Source organism: Podarcis muralis, chromosome 1, assembly GCF_964188315.1.
Source record: "Podarcis muralis chromosome 1, rPodMur119.hap1.1, whole genome shotgun sequence".
In the NCBI taxonomy this organism is placed as follows: Eukaryota; Metazoa; Chordata; class Lepidosauria; order Squamata; family Lacertidae; genus Podarcis; species Podarcis muralis.
The window spans coordinates 33,424,012-33,440,287 of record NC_135655.1 but is presented as its reverse complement, the minus strand read 5'-3'; positions in this window follow the sequence as shown (position 1 = coordinate 33,440,287).

Below are 16,276 nucleotides of genomic sequence, written 5' to 3'. Positions count from 1 at the left end.
AATATATTATTATTAAATTATTAATAGATTGTCATTGTTGTGATTAAAGATTACTGTGTTCATTTTTATTTTGATAAATTTCATGTCAACTTATTCTGAACGTTTGTTTCATCAGTATCTCCAGAAAATATTGTAGTAAATATTTTTGGTTGTAGCCAGCCAAGTTCTCTCTCAGGGTAGGCCCACTGAAATTAATGGAGCCAGGTTAGTCATGTTCCTTAAATTCATGTTCCTTAAACTCAAAGGGTTCTACTCTGACCTGCACCATTTATATTAACTTATGCAACCTGTTTAGATGTTTTTGTTGTTTAAGCAGCATATAAATCTTGTTAAATGAATAGATGTTTGCTCCCAAGCTTCTCATGGTGTGGGTTGGGTGGAGGGAGTGTTTTCACTCTCTCCCAATTGATAATTTCAGATGCACAAGGTAGCAACTGTCAAGAGATCTACCTGCCCTGTCTGGCAAGGATGTAAGGTCTCTAGGTTTTGGTTTTGAGGGGTTCATCCTGGTGGCCTCAAGGTGTTGAGTTTAATCATTGGCCATAAGTGAGTCCAGGAGACCTGCTGACTTTATAGCTGACTTCATAGCTTTTTCCAGGTGTTCTGGTAATGGCAGTTAGTGCAGAATGCAGTAGCTCCACTGTTCGCCTGATTTCACTGCCATGTTACACTGCTGCTGAAATAATTGCACAGGCTACCAATTAGCTACCAGGCTAAGTTCAAGGTGCTGGTACAGATATATTGTGGGCTATTCAAAAGAGAGTCAAACCAATGATTCGTTGTTTTCTAGGCAGGCACACAATAGGCACTGAAGCGCACACAGTTTTCCTGTAAGTTTGTAGAGAGAACTCTGAGAGACACTCCCACTGTGCCTTTACAGGCATAGCCATATATATTCTCCTTACCAGCATGGACACACTCTCTTTCTTTTGCCTCTCTTCACCCCTCTTCATCTCATCACCAAGCCAGAAATGTGAGGACAACTGCTAGGTCTGAGCTACAGCTCAGGCTCCATCTGAATTACCATTTTAAGCCTGCCTGAACAAAGCTACCGTTATCTGTTACTCTGCAACAGAAAACTCTGAGTGAGCAAATGTTATGTATGGTATACCATTTGCAAGACTGTTAGTGTGAGAATTGTTTTAAGAGGGAGAAAGGGGGGAAATACCAGGAGAATCCAGTTTGCCAAGCCTAGCTAAGCTTCCTTTTAAGCTGCAAAGCGATGGCACTGCTGAACTCACAAACATGAGGAAGGAAGGATAATATCTAATAAATACATACTCTCCTAGCCTCTATTCACATCCCTACATATATACCATTTCATCAGGAGGTTGCTTCCAATCCATACTATGTAAAATTGGGCCATTAGTGTGGAACTCTCCTCCATGACATATCAGACCAGTATTATCGCGATGGCCTTTACTGTGCCTATCAAAGACCTTCCTTTCCCCTCAAGCTTTTTAAGTGGATATTTTTGTATCCCATTCTGTGTTGGATTTGAAATTGTTTTATGTATGTTTTTATTATTAGTTACCACAGAATGTTTCATGGGAGGTGATTAATAAGTAAAAGGAATGAATAAATGAATTTCCCTGATTTCACGTCTCTAGGTGATGGGCTCAGCACTTTTACCACTGTAACATGCTCCCTGGCCTTACATACATATGGAACACTGTGACATCAACCCTGTGACATCAGCACTGCCCCTTGGGATTCCACCACCTGAGGTGGTTGCTTCAGTCCACCTCATGGGTGGGCCAGCAATGGCTATGCAAAGAAGCCTATTTAAGAAGAATAAGAGCTCAGTGGTGGTGCATGCAAAAGGCCTCAGGCTTGGTGCCTTCAGATAGGACTGGGAGAGCATCCTATCTGAAATCCTGAACCAACAGCCTGAGGTTGTGTGAGGCAGCTTTCTATATTCCTGTTTCTTTGGAAGCATAGTGGAAATGTAAAGCAACATGTTAAATCAGGTCCCAAGGTGTGAACATCGTGTTCAGCTCCCCTAGTATTCAGAGCTGTTTAATTTGGCAGGAATCTTCAAGCAAGAAGTAACAATGCCAAAGGAGGACAAAAAGCCTCTGTCTGGAAGGAGAGGAATGTGCAAAATCCTTTTGACGCCTGGCAAATGGTTATTTTTGTCTAAGGGTATATATACACTGGCTGCTGCTTATGATTCTAAAATATAATCCATTGGAACGACCTGTTTATATTTTATAGAATTCTGAAGTGCATAACCCACGTGAGAAGACTTAAAAAATAAAAATCTCATGTGTGCTGAATTGGAGTTTCACATTCAGAGCTTAGCATCAATATCTATAGTTAGTTACAGTGCAAACTTCACTATATCCTCTCAGGAATATGTCATATTAAATTCAATGGGGCTTATTCCCAGGGAGATGGGGTTAAGATTGAAGCCTTAGAAACAAAATTATAACCAGAAATACAGTGATTTGTACTTCACCACTAGCTCATCTGTATAATAAAAGTGGCTTAATGTAAGTATGAATCCCTTAACCAAATTTAGTCTAACAGCAACATTAGTTTATAGGAGTAAATAACCTTTGAGCTGAATGCGTATTGCAGCATGAACTCCTATGAAATGTTCTCTTACTGGAAGTTGTTTGGGAAGGGCTTGTCCACTGGGTACCACACTTTGAAGAAACAACAAGTATATATCCAAACCCCAAGATCATGCTAAAGCTAAGGATTTAATATAAAATGTGCTGCACCTTTAACTCACATGACTAATTAATAATGCAGTCCAGTCATTACTCTTAAAATAAAATCAGTATTGCTGATATTATTGGTATTATCTTATTGCCATTTTAAAATATATTCTCTTGCTGTTGCTCCAGATTATCTGATTATTATTTTAAAAAATAAAATCCTTAACACATCTCTGTCCAACATACGTAGCTTTTAGATGCACAATTATCCCAGACCTCCTTAATGCTCTCTGAAGCTTTGTTTTTGAACGTCTGTGCCATCTACTTCATTCCCCTTGTTATTCTTATCCTTAGAGAAATCCAGAAGTTAGTGAAGCATGACCCTTCATTCCTGAGACTGCGCTGGCCATCCTTAATCAAGCTGTGCTTTTCTAAATGTCTCCATTTAATCTCCTAAAATGCTTTTTAAGACCTCTCCCCCCTGCTACAAAGGAATCAAAACTAAATGGTCTGTAATTTCCTGAAGTGTTCCCAGATCCTATCTTAAATAATGACATTTGGTTGGCCACTTTCCAGCCATCAGGTCACTCCTGAATGCAGTGACTTTGTAAAACCTCTGCTGAATCTTGGATAAACTCTCCCCTACTGTCTTCTACAATCCTAGATGTGGGCTGCTTGGCAATATGTCTTCTGTGGAATGCTATTCTCAACTCTGCTGTGTTATATAATGCAAGATACATAATTTTTAAACGAATGGTTTCTGTAAAAAGTACCTTCCAGAAATTAGCAGGAGATGTGCTCCTTATGGCTGATATATTTAAAGTTGTCAGCGTTGATATCACTCCATATAAAAAGCAGCTTCTTCAAAGTATACTGCAAAATGTATTGAAAAGTATTTACAGGTTGTTGTTGTTGTTTTAAAAAAGAATGAAACGTGCAATTGTGTATTTCCTTTATTTGATCTCATGTGTTTTCAGAATGCTCCTCTTCAAATTCTGACTAGGCTGTAGGTAATGAACATGTGCACATAAAATAGTGTGGAGCAATGAAATGTAAAGCAGTCCTCAGGCACACTAGTTCTTCAGCTGGTGGGTTGGAACCTGCTAGTGGGTTGTGGCTTAATCCATCACGGTCGCAACAGAAGTACTACCACCATGAAAATATACAGCAAAAGATGGAGAAATTGGTCCCTAAGTGTATGTTTGGGTTAAAAGTGGGTCCTGTTGAAGATACCTGCACTAGCACACACATAAATGGTGGTGCAAACAGAAATTTTATTCCTTGGGTGCATACAGAGCCTTCTCATAAACTGGCTTATGCCTTGCAGAACCTTCATTAATTTTAACATGAGGGGGAATCAATTATTTTTTTATGTGTGTCCATGTGCCAAGAAAAGTTCCTGCTAGGAATCTCTGCAGACAGCAAGTGAACACAAGGGAGTGCTGGACACATAGAACTGTAGAGTTGGAAGGGACCCTGAGAGTCATCTAGTCCAGGCACGTCCAACTCCCAAAGCACTGCGACCTCCTGTCATTGGAGGATGGACCAAAGTTGTTGAGCATTGTTAAGGACAGTTGTTGAGCTTCTTTCAGAAAGTCAAAGCCAAAGTTGCTGAACTTCTTTCTTTTTTAAAAAAATATCATGATCGACCTGTTGGACATGCCTGATCTAGTTCAACCCCCTGCAACCGTCCCTGGGTGGACTCGAACCACCAACCTTCTAGTTAATAGCTCCACCACTGAGGGACTTGAAATACTAATTAGGTACAGCCATCATAGCATACTCACAGTATTTTGCACTATCAGATCTAGCTCCACTTACACATTACACTGTTAGCCCTATGCATGTAAATGGGGAAGAGGGGTTGGTGATTGTGGCAGCAGTCCTCCATACCTTCTGCATGCCCAGCTCCACACAGCCAGACATTCTGCATTGTTGCCTATACACATAGGTGAATAAGTGATACAGTGCACAAATGGGTTTACATACCTCATGAAATATACACTTCCTGTTCCTGCATGGTGTGTGCTATGGTACACATACTTGATTTACCTTATATCCAGCCAGTGTGGTGTAGTGGTTAAGAGCGGTGGACTCGTAATCTGGTGAACCAGGTTCGATTCCCCGCTCCTCCACATGCGGCTGCTGGGTGACCTTGGGCCAGTCACACTTCTTTGAAGTCTTTCAGCCCCACTCACCTCACAGAGTGTTTGTTGTGGGGGAGGAAGGGAAAGGAGAATGTTAGCCGCTTTGAGACTCCTTAGAGTAGTGATAAAGCGGGATATCAAATCCAAACTACTCTTCTTCTTCTTCTTCTTCTTCTTCTTCTTCTTCTTCTTCTTCTTCTTCTTCTTATATCACAAACCCATATCTTCCTAGTTACAGGTAGGTAGCCGTGTTGGTCTGCTGTAGTCGAAACAAAATTTAAAAAATCCTTCCAGTAGCACCTTAGAGACCAACTAAGTTTGTTATTGGTGTGAGCTTTCATGTGCATGCACACTTCTTCAGAGTGTCTTCCTAGTTCAGGCGTGGGGAATTTTTTTTCTCTCCAATCCTTCAGGGCTTGCTTTCTCTCTATCCTGGAGCAAAGCTGAGGTATGAAGGCCATCACTATTTGGTGGCTTGAAGGTCAGAGCACACTAGTTTCTGGTAGGTCCAGTGACTGAGCCTCGCACAAAAGCTAACAATTCACTTAAATTATATGAGGGCGGGAGATGGCTGAAGGGAAAACACACACAGAGAGAACATTGCCTTTTTCAGGCAATTTGCCCCCAAACATAAAAACTTGCCTGGCTGGGGTTTTTGTGGCCAGTTGCCAACCCTATATAGACTACACTCTGTTGTTAAATCTGGACTTCCTGCCTTTCCATGTGAGTTAATTGGTATTCATATATATTTATTCATTGTTGAGCATGGTCTCAAACCAAGAACAAGAGACTGGCAATAAGGCCCAATTTCAATTAACTAATTAGGTGACTCATCCTGCTCATAAATGAACATTATTGACTCCCTTGTAGTGATTGTTGAACCACTGTAAATTAATTATCTTGTTGGAATTTCTTTTGCTTATAATCTGCTGCTATCAGGCATTATTAAGAGCAAATGTAATGCACAGTGGGAAATCTTTGTAGATATCAAATGAGCATGGTCATCTTAGAGATCTCCAATTAGGCAGGCTATTGTATGGCAAATACATTTTGGCTGTGCTCTGATGTGATAAACTAATCACAAATTACCCATACTAGTGAGAATCCTATGTGTCTGTGCTACAAAACCATTGCAGAATAAAAAAAAAACTATTAATTAAAAATTAAAACGTGCTTCTTCCATTCGTTTTGGGTTTTCCAATAATTTCAGAGAAGATAAATGATTTAATAAACTTTTATGGATCTAGATTAAGTGGAGTTCAATGAGACTTTTGCAATCTTAGCCATGTCTGCTCAGAAGTCAAGGTGTTTACTCTGAGGTGAGTGGGGTTACGATGCAGCTTTAGTCTGGATCTAACCTATGGTCAGTGGTGGAGGGGCAATCCGACCTGGGTGCCATCTCTGAGGGGGGTGACTAGAAGGCACCCTGCTGGGGACTCGCACCCTTGGGCGTGGTGGCATGAACCACCACCATCACGCTGCTGCAGCCATGTGTGGAGTATCCTCCGCTCATGGCTGCACCCTCCGCTGCCATCCATACGGTGCTGAAGCGGCGCCATCAGCAAACCGCCCGGTGGCGCATGTCTGGCGCCGCTTGAGCATCGTACGTATGGCACGGGCACATGTGCCACCGGGCAGTTTGCCCTGCCCCCCACACTGGGTGCTGGTTCTCCTTCCTTTGCCCCTGCCTATGGTCCTTTCCATTGCCTTCTGCTTTCTGAACTATATGTGCAGCCAATCTATCCCTAACCATAATTTTTGTTATTAATTTTGTTAATACAAGTGCCCTGTCCTGTTCAAGAAAATGTGGCTTTTTGTGCCTTTCACCTCTAAATTTGAACACCCCAAGACCAAACAAAAAAATCTGATCTATTATGCTTCCTAAAGGAAAAAGTAAAAATGGCAATGTTTTGTTCACCTGAATCAAAGACCAAATGGTAAAGGTAAAGGGACCCTGACCATTAGGTCCAGTCATGGCCGACTCTGGGGTTGCGGCGCTCATCTCGTTTTATTGGCCGAGGGAGCCGGCGTACAGTTTCCAGGTCATGTGGCCAGCATGACTAAGCTGCTTCTGGCGAACCAGAGCAGCGCATGGAAATGCCGTTTACCTTCCCGCACTTTGATGTGCTTTCGAACTGCTAGGTTGGCAGGAGCAGGGACCAAGTAACAGGAGCTCACCACATCGCGGGGATTCGAACCGCCGACCTTCTGATCGGCAAGCCCTAGGCTCTGTGGTTTAACCCACAGCGCCACCCACGTCCCAAAAGACCAAATGACTGGCCCATAAATAACAATAAGTAATTGGGGGATTGTTGTGAATTATGGGCAGTCCCATTGCACTTCCCCCAATGTGGATATGAAAAGTACCAAATCAATATTTTGGGGCCATGGGGCCATTTCCAAACCACATACCGGTAAATTGTCATGGGCGGCCTGTGGCATTTCAGCACCTGAGGTGAAACGCCCTGCTGGTACCCCCACAATGGGGGTGTGAAAACTCTGGTGGTGGTTGAAAGATCCTCTCTGGTTCCCCCCTCCCAACCAGCAGTGGGGCATTGCATTGGCTCCTCCTTTCAGGACAAGTTGAAGCAAAGCCTCGTCACATCACCGGGTGGAGGGGAGATTTCCCACCCCCAGCACAGCGGCAAAACTGGGAGGTGGACCGCCTCCCCTCTCACCAACTCAGCAGCAGGGAAGGCATTCTGCAGAGCTTTGCTGTCAGTCCCTCTCTGCCCCTAGGGGCCAGGGATACCAGCGGCAAAACTGTGTGGTGGAATGGGGTGCCACCTTTTGGAAGGGTGCCGCCTGAGGCAGCTGCCTCACCAAGCCTCATGGGTGGGCCAGCTCTGTGGGCACCACACGCAGCCCACAGCCAATCACACACAGCACCCTCTTCTGTTGGCTGCAATAGAATAATAATAATAATAATAATAATAATAATAATAATAATAATAATAATATTTATACCCCGCCCATCTGGCTGGGTTTCCCCAGAATGACTGTTTCAAGCCTGATTGCAGTATAGGGTGCCTTGTGAGTGTCAGGGATGGTGATTCTGCGTCTGCAGGCACCATGTTGGCAATTTCTGTTTTAAACAATGTAAATTCTTCAGCTCCAACTCAGTAGCAGCCACCTTCCAAATATTTATGTTTCTGCAGCAATAATAACACAATAAATTGTTCTCCCTTTACAATGTGGTAGGGCAATCTTGGCAATTTCAGAAGACGTATAGGAGAGCAACAAATGCACACATTTACTGGAAGGAATCCGCATGCCTTTTCTAAAGTAGCAGCTCTAGTACAGGGATATTAGTATGTATGTCGGTCAAAGCACTTGTGGTTTGGAAAATGAAATCTTTCCCCTCAATTGTGATAGCGAACACGTTGGGAAATTTGGTTGTTTGAATTTCAGAGGCAGCTCTTGGATATTACCTATGATGGCACAGGTGCCACAGTTTATCTGTCTAATATTTTTGTTGTTTGGAGATTTGATTTGAAATGTTGATTAAAAAAAATATTGATTTCTAAAAAAAAATATTTAACAAAATCTATATCCGTCTAAGCAGCTTACAAAAATAAAAAACAAAATAACATTCTCAAGAGAAATCAGTTAAAAGCAGGTATTTTAAAACATTCAGAAGATTATCAAAATCAACAGTAGGTAAAAAGAGATAATACACATATAATTTCTACATGTTTGGATGGGCTTGCCTAAACAAAAGTGTTTTAAGCAGGTGCCAAAAAGAATATTGTGAAGCTGTTTGCCTGGTGTCAATAGGCAGGGAGTTCCGAAGTGCAGGTGCCGCCACACTAAAGGATAGATGGAAAGAGTTTGATGTGACATCTGTAATACTGTCAGTTCCACAAATCAAAGTGCTTGAGTGGGCATTTATGGGGTAAGGTGATCCCACAAGTAATCTGGTCCCAAGCCGTTGAGGACTTTATATACGAAGAGTAGCAACTAGAACTTGGCAAATGGGCAACCTGAGCAGAAGTTGTTGGGAGTCATTCTGCAAAGAAACAGTAAAGATGGTTGTAACTTTAAGAACTGTTTCTGTGAGCTTTGGGCAGATTAGGTACAGCTGGTCATGACTACAAAAGGAGGAAAAGTTGCTGTTTGAATCTGCCTGCAGGGAAAAACACCCAGAAGCTTTGTTGTTTGTTGTTTTGTAATAAAACCTTTATTTGATTTGTCTCTCATGGTGTCGTAGTTTCTGTCATCTGCCACCAGAGGAAAAAAACCCTCTAACAGAAGTGTTACATGCAGGCAGGGTCCCGCCAGTGGCGGAGCTTCATGCTCCAGCACCGGGGGGCGGAGAGCAGGCGGGGCGGGGCTGATGCACGTCCTGGGGGTGGGGCGCCCCACCCGCAGGGGCGTGGTCATGTCCGGGGGGTGTGGTGTGGTGTCCAGCGCGGGCGGGGGGTCAGCCGCAATGGCACCCCACCGAGATTGCACTGCCAGTGGCCCCCTACAGAGTCCACTGCAATAATCCAATATCTCAAAAGATGCACACCATCCATGTCTCATGCTTTTGCGCATCTCTCTCTCTCTCTCTCTCTCTCTCTCTCTCTCTCTCTCGTGTGTTTTAAAAAGCAGCAACTGTAATCTCCTCATGGTCAAGATATTTAGGTGTTGCCTTTGGACTGGGAGTTTGCAGAATGACCCTGCTAAAACTAAAAATGTGTCAAAAGCACCTTATTACTGATCATCTGGATAAGCCCTTCTGAGCCTGCCTTTCTTCCTTTTGAAACTGTTTACATTTTACTACAATCATAGTTTGCCTTATCACTGTCTCTGCAGGTGGGCAATCATCAGTGAGATGCACTGCGAATACACGGTGCCTGATGTACCTAAATGGAACCTGCACTTATAGCCAGACCTGTCAATAACCTTAGCACTATTATCGAAGATAGCTTCTCTCAAGATTAGTTTCTTTTCGTAAAGATTATTCAGTGCCCTACGCGCAAACAACAGCAGACGTTATTGCTCTTTATTCCTCACTTTTCCCTTCCATAGAGAAATGCCTCACATTTATTATGGTGGTTTTTTTGTTTTTATTTATTTGTAAGAGCAACGAGGAATGGCCCAATCTTTCTCATCAACTGATGATAACAATAGTTAGCACTTTTCGATTTTCAAGCACTTCGTGTTCATAATCTAATTAATTTTCAGCGCAGCTCTGGAAGGCGAGCAATGAACCACAATCTCCTTTTATAGACAAGAGAATCTGAAGCAGTGGCTTTATCAACTAAGATGCAGGCTCAAATCCCCACTCAGCCCTGAAGCCCTCTGGGTGACCTTGGGCCAGTTACCTGAGCTCACCTACCTCACAGGATTGTTGTGATAATAGGATAGAGGAGACGACTTGGAGAAAAGAAAGGATGTAAATGAAATAAATGCATAAACACGCATTAGCTTCAGTTCAAGAGTCATGCAGTCTCACGTCCTACTGATGGTAATCCAGATATACATTTTCAGCTATCTGCTGGTAAAATTATTTGCAGAAACCACAGCAAAATCAGTATCCGACACCATACCATAATTTGGGAGTCCCTCCTGGCAGTGCTGGATTACCAGATAGGCAGAGTAGATACCAACCTATAGGCCCCATGCCTTTTAGGGGCCCCACAACAATGGATCAAATTAATTTTGATTTGATTTGTTTAATAACATTCATAATTTTTAATCTTTGTTTTGTGTGATAATTTTGTATTAGGAGGTAATTTGCGAGGGGCGCTTTTGACTGCCTGGGGGCTTCCACAGGCTTTAATCCAGTACTGCCTCCTAGGGATACGAGGGATTTGATTAAGCTAGCATTTAAAGGCAAACTCACCAAATTTCTGCTTCAGGAAACAATATGTGAACTGAAACATAGCCATTTTTCAAAATTTGCGCATCGCCAAATTTTGCAATCTAGTTCTCCAACCAAGTAATGTGAACAAAAATGTATGTGCTCGGGTGAAGCGAGCATAAAAATGCAAACTTTAAAGGAATTTTGTATGAAAATAACATGCAAAATGCATATTAAGAGAAATTGCTTTGAAAAAATATGTATATTCGGCAAAATTGCAAATTTATTCATTAAAATGCTGATGACTTTTCAGGAGGATTGAAAAAAGAACAACACTTGCAAATTGCTGCAGAAAGCTAGTCCCGTTGCTTTATGTAGGGGACAATCAATACATCACCAAGTAAGGGAATGATGCATGCTACCTTGAAGGAAGCAGCCAATCAGACTCCGCAAAAAGAAAGCATCACACTGTTACTTCAACAATTCCAGACCCAATTTTACTACTCCCTTTGTGAGTTTGATAAGTAACCACAGACCTGGTTGAAGAACAACATTATGAGAATAGCCATGGGTTACTGCAAGGCAGGGGCATAGCCTATCCCAGGGGTCAGCAAACTTTTTCAGCAGCGTCCACTGTCCTCCAGACCTTGAGGGGGCCGGGCTATATTGGGGGGGGGATGAACGAATTCCTGTGCCCCACAAATAACCCAGAGATGCATTTTAAATGAAAGCACACATTCTACTCATTTAAAAACACCAGGCAGGCCCCACAAATAACCCAGAGATGCATTTTAAATAAAAGCACACATTCTAATCATGTAAAAACACTGATTCCCGGACCATCCACGGGCCGGATTTAGAATGCAATTGGGCTGGATTTGGCCCCTGGGCCTTAGTTTGCCTACCCATGGCCTATCCTATTGTTGGAATACTACATCTCAACGCCAAGTACCCCACTGTTGGTGGACCAATTCTGTGTCATAAAGTCTGAAAACGTGATGTGAAGTTTGGCAACATTAATCCCGCCATGTGAGAATCCCTTGCAGACGACCGCAGTGCTTAAAGACAGACAGTCAGGTCAAGTATCCACAGCAGTGACCAGAAGAGAAATTGCCACTGGGAGGAATGCAGAAAGAAGAAATGCTGTGGTGCATATGCAGAAGTGGAACCAGATGCCTTCATCTACCCCACTCATTACAAAACATATCTCACCTGTATTGCTCTCTACAGCCACAGCAGGTGCTGTAACTCTCCAACAGTTTGACTTTACTCCCAATGGCACCCTCTTCCATTGTCTCTCAAGAAAGACAGATGCCAACAGGAAAATCAGGAGGAGAGGAGCAGCACCTTCTATTCATCCAGAAGCCACTTCATGGAGGAGGAGGTGCCTAGAAGGCAGCAGATCTGACCTCCACCATAGCAGGTGATGCCTTTTTTGGAAGCTGAATCTGCTGCCCCTGTGGCTCCTGCTGTTTGAGGCACTCGCCTCACCCTGCCTCATGGGTGGGCCACCTCTGCCTTTTAATACCAATGAGAATACAACAATGGCACCAGAGGTGTGAGCTTCTCCAAGGTTGATTTTCTCTTGAGCCACAAAAACTGCACCAGAACTTGCGTGGCAGCTGCACAGAACCCAAATGTTCAAGCAGAAAATGCAGGCTGGATTTCATGCAGCACAGGTGACTTTATCCTGCAGTACCATGCAATCTAGCTAGGGCTCATATATTTTTATTCCATTGGAGTATTTCCTAGCATGCACCATTGAGCTTCCTTGAAAAACAGGTCTGCACACACAAGGCAAGATGCATTACACTAATGCTTCCCTAATTCTTGGTGTTGCTGTTTTACCAGGCGTTATGATCCTTAATCAGTGGAATTGTGCAGCATGTAGATATTTAGTGAAAGTGCTTAATAAAAATCATTTAATTTTAAATTGCAAGAGTGCACTTAACCCTAAGATAGTAAAACCGATCATTTGATACATTGCAACGGGGAAGGTAGAGGTTTAAAAATAAAGGCACCCTTCATTTGCTTCAAAGAGAACAGGACTTGTATCCCTTAGTACAAATCATGTACTAATGCTTTGATTCCATGTGATAATAAAGTAATCCATTATGGGCTTTTAAAGCTGTACTTAAATCAGCTCAGTGAAAAGGAGGACTACATTTTCTGAAATAAGAATCTAAAACGAAAGCTCATCTGCTTACATATCTTAGGTAGGGCTGAGCTGAAACTGTTAACCCATCTTTATAGCCACTTTCACCTTGTTCTTGTTTATTTCTTTATTTATTTTAGGGAACTACCTAAAACAAACAAACAAACAAGGGAACCACCAAATGTACATGTATTTTCATTCAAAACTGCTCCGTGACTGATAATCTAATTTAATAGCATTGCATTTTATTCCTGCCATTTCTCCAAGGAATGCACATGGTTCTTTACTACTGGATCCTCATTGATAACCCAGGTAGGTTCAATTGAGAGAAGAGGTGGCTTCCCCATGATCGATCACCCAGTGAGCTTCATGGCTGAGCAGGGATTCGAACTTGGGTCACCAGGGAAAGGGAAATAGAGTTGCCAAAAATTAGCCGCCCTCTTTTCAGCACCTCAACCCACCCAGAATGCTCATGTGGACACAAAGTAAGCCAAGGAAAGGAGAAGCAAACATGATTTAAGAAAAATATACTCTCTCCCTTTTTACAATTGACTATAATGCCAGTCATGGGCGTAGCCAGGATTCCTGTCGGGTGGGGACAGAACCTCAGTTAACTATGTATTTTTATTGATTTCTATTGATTTAGTGGGGCAGCTGCCCCTCCCTGCCCCCCAGCTATGCCCAAGATGCCTGTCCAAAATCAAGACAACAGAACAGCTGGCTGGTGTTCATTGAGACTGGTAGGGTAGCAGGCAGAGAGACCAGCAGTAAGTGACAGGTAAAACCAAGTTATTCTAGTTTTGTTCTCAGCTTCTTCCTGCTCAGTTCCACAAGGACCACACTGGAATTAAATAGGAAGCTGAGAGGCTTTGCCACTCACCCTGGACCGGCTGCAAGTAAGAAGGCAGACAGGTGGGGGTTGATTGAAGACAGGATGGTGTTGGTGGGGCTTTGCCTATTTGCCTCAATGGACGAGTCCCCACTGCAGAAACACACACACACACACACACACACACACACACACACACACACCCTGAATGCATACAGAGCAAAACCCACTTGGCTCAAACAGGTGTACCCCCCTCCCCCTGCAGCCACACACAGTCTCTTAAGTGGATTCCTTGCCCTTCCAATGCAGTTTTCATACAACAAGGTGAAACCCCATCTTAAATAATGGGGGTTGATGCAAAGGTCTTTCAGGGTCTTCAGAAATCTGGAAATTGGTTTAAAGCATGCACTCAGTGGTGGAAAAAAAGAGGGGGGACATAAATACATATGCACAGTTTTGAAGAGAGTACAGTGTATCTTTGGAGAGCATTCTTGTTATCATATGAGATGCCAGAAGTCTGCTGGAGGGCTTGTAGCACTGTGGAAACTTGCCTGGTGGCTGTGGGGAGAGCACTGAAGCAAAACCAAGACCACCCATTTCTTGACTGGGCATTTGCTGAAAATTTAGGCCCCTTTGTGGGAGGGGAACAGATTTTCATCCTGAACACTGCATTGTCCTGCAGGGAACAAGCTGGGGAAGCAGATCACAGCAGGATTGAATTCTCCACTCGTGAGCAGGAGGATTCAATGTTGCGTGTGCAGGATTCTGATTTGCAAAGCAGCACCCAGCAAGACTGAACCCTCCTGCTCACAGTGTGGTTGGTTGATGTAATAATATTTGTTAGTCACTTTTCTTACAGAGTAACCCATAGCAACAAACATTAAAACCCATTAAGAACAACAGTAAAAGAAACCCTAAAAGCACGGATGTAAAAGGCAGGACTTCAGGTCCCACCCCACTAAAAGAAGCCGCAATGCCACTTTTCAAATTAAGGACCAAAAGCCAGGGTAAAGATAAAAATGTTGGCCTGGTGCTTGAAAATGGATAAAGATGGTGACACACATGCCCCCTGGCAATCCACAAGTGGGAGCCACCACTGGAAAGACCAGTTATTGTGTTGCCAGCCTCCAAACATCCCATGGAGGGAGCCCATAAAGAAGGAACTCAGATAATGATCACAGGTTCTGGTTTGGTTCATGTGAGGAGAGGCGGTCATTGAGGTACTGATGTCCTAAGTCGCATATGGCTTTGTAGGTCAAAACCAGTACTGTGATTTGAGCCCCAAAGCAAATTGGGAGCCAGTGCAGTCATGCCAATATATATATTCAGACCGTCCTGTCACAGTCAACAATTGGGCCACCGAACTGGGCACCAGCTGCAATTTCCAAGCTGGCTTCAGCATAGCAGAAGTTAGGCCATCCCTATCCAGATAGGAGCACAGCTTGGCCACCAGCTGAAGCTGACAGAAAGAACTCTGTGCCATTGAGTAGACATGGATAGGATTTCACTGTTAGGATCACGTGCAATTTGGCTGAGATCCTTCTGTTTTCAATGTATTATTTCACTCCTTCAGTAGTTTTACAGTTTTTCCCATCAACAAGAATAATCTACTCCTCAAAGCACCTAGATTTAAAATGAAATGGCCACTGTTTTTCTTCCTATAGTAAATTCATATTAAGCTATTCATTGTGTTGAAGAATAGAACAGAAGCAATATTTGCTCTCAAGCAGCACCGCACATCCAGCCCTCTCTCACTGCCTCTCTTTTGCATTCCAGTCCTTCCAAACCAGAGTAGGCACTCCAAGGCCCACTCTTGTTGGTCCTCTCCCCAGAAATAAAAATGACAGCTCCTGTGAAGGAGGAAATGCTGCAGTGAGCTACATGTGAGAACAATGCCCAAACAAGTAGCTGAACCTTGAAGGGAATCGCTATTGAACTCAAATACAATAGCAGAGGCTAATTCAATTGGCAATTGATGCCTGATACTTGAACAAAGTTAAACTTTTTTTTTGTGCAAGCAGGAAATGAAAAGCCGCTGAACAGGTTGAGGAGATAAGAAGTTTTAACCTGTACAGATACATATTTTTTATAATGTGGAACAACGTCTAAGGCCTGTTTAGCTTACTTTATCAAAATTCTCATTTGAGTCCTTGAGTTGTGTAGAAGGATTTCATGACTCCTGAGTCATAGACTCTTTGCCATTCCACTTCCATAATTATACAATACAATATATGCTGTGTTACCTTAAAGCGGAGGCGGGCAACTGTGGGCCCTGGCTTAACTTCATGCAGCCCTGGGCCTAATTCAAGAATGGAGAACTTGATGGGCTACTTGATGTTGTGTTCATCAAATTGCAACACTCTAAAACAAGGTGGGAAACCTGTGGCCTTCCAGATGCTGTTGGACTACAATTCCCATCATCCCTGACCATTGAATGTATGGGACTTATGGGAGTCAGAGTCCAGCAACCAGTTAGCCTTCTTTCACGTGGATGTCAAAGAGGGGGAAATGAGGGAAAGAAGGTGGCAGAGGGAGGGAGTACAGAGGCGTAGCCAGGATTTTTCTTAGGGCGGGCAGAACCTCAGTTAGTTATGTATTTCTATTGATTTTTATTGATTTGGGGGGCAGGTGCCCCCCTGGCTACACCCATTAGGGAGTAGAAAGAAAGAAAGTGAGTGCTTGTCTACC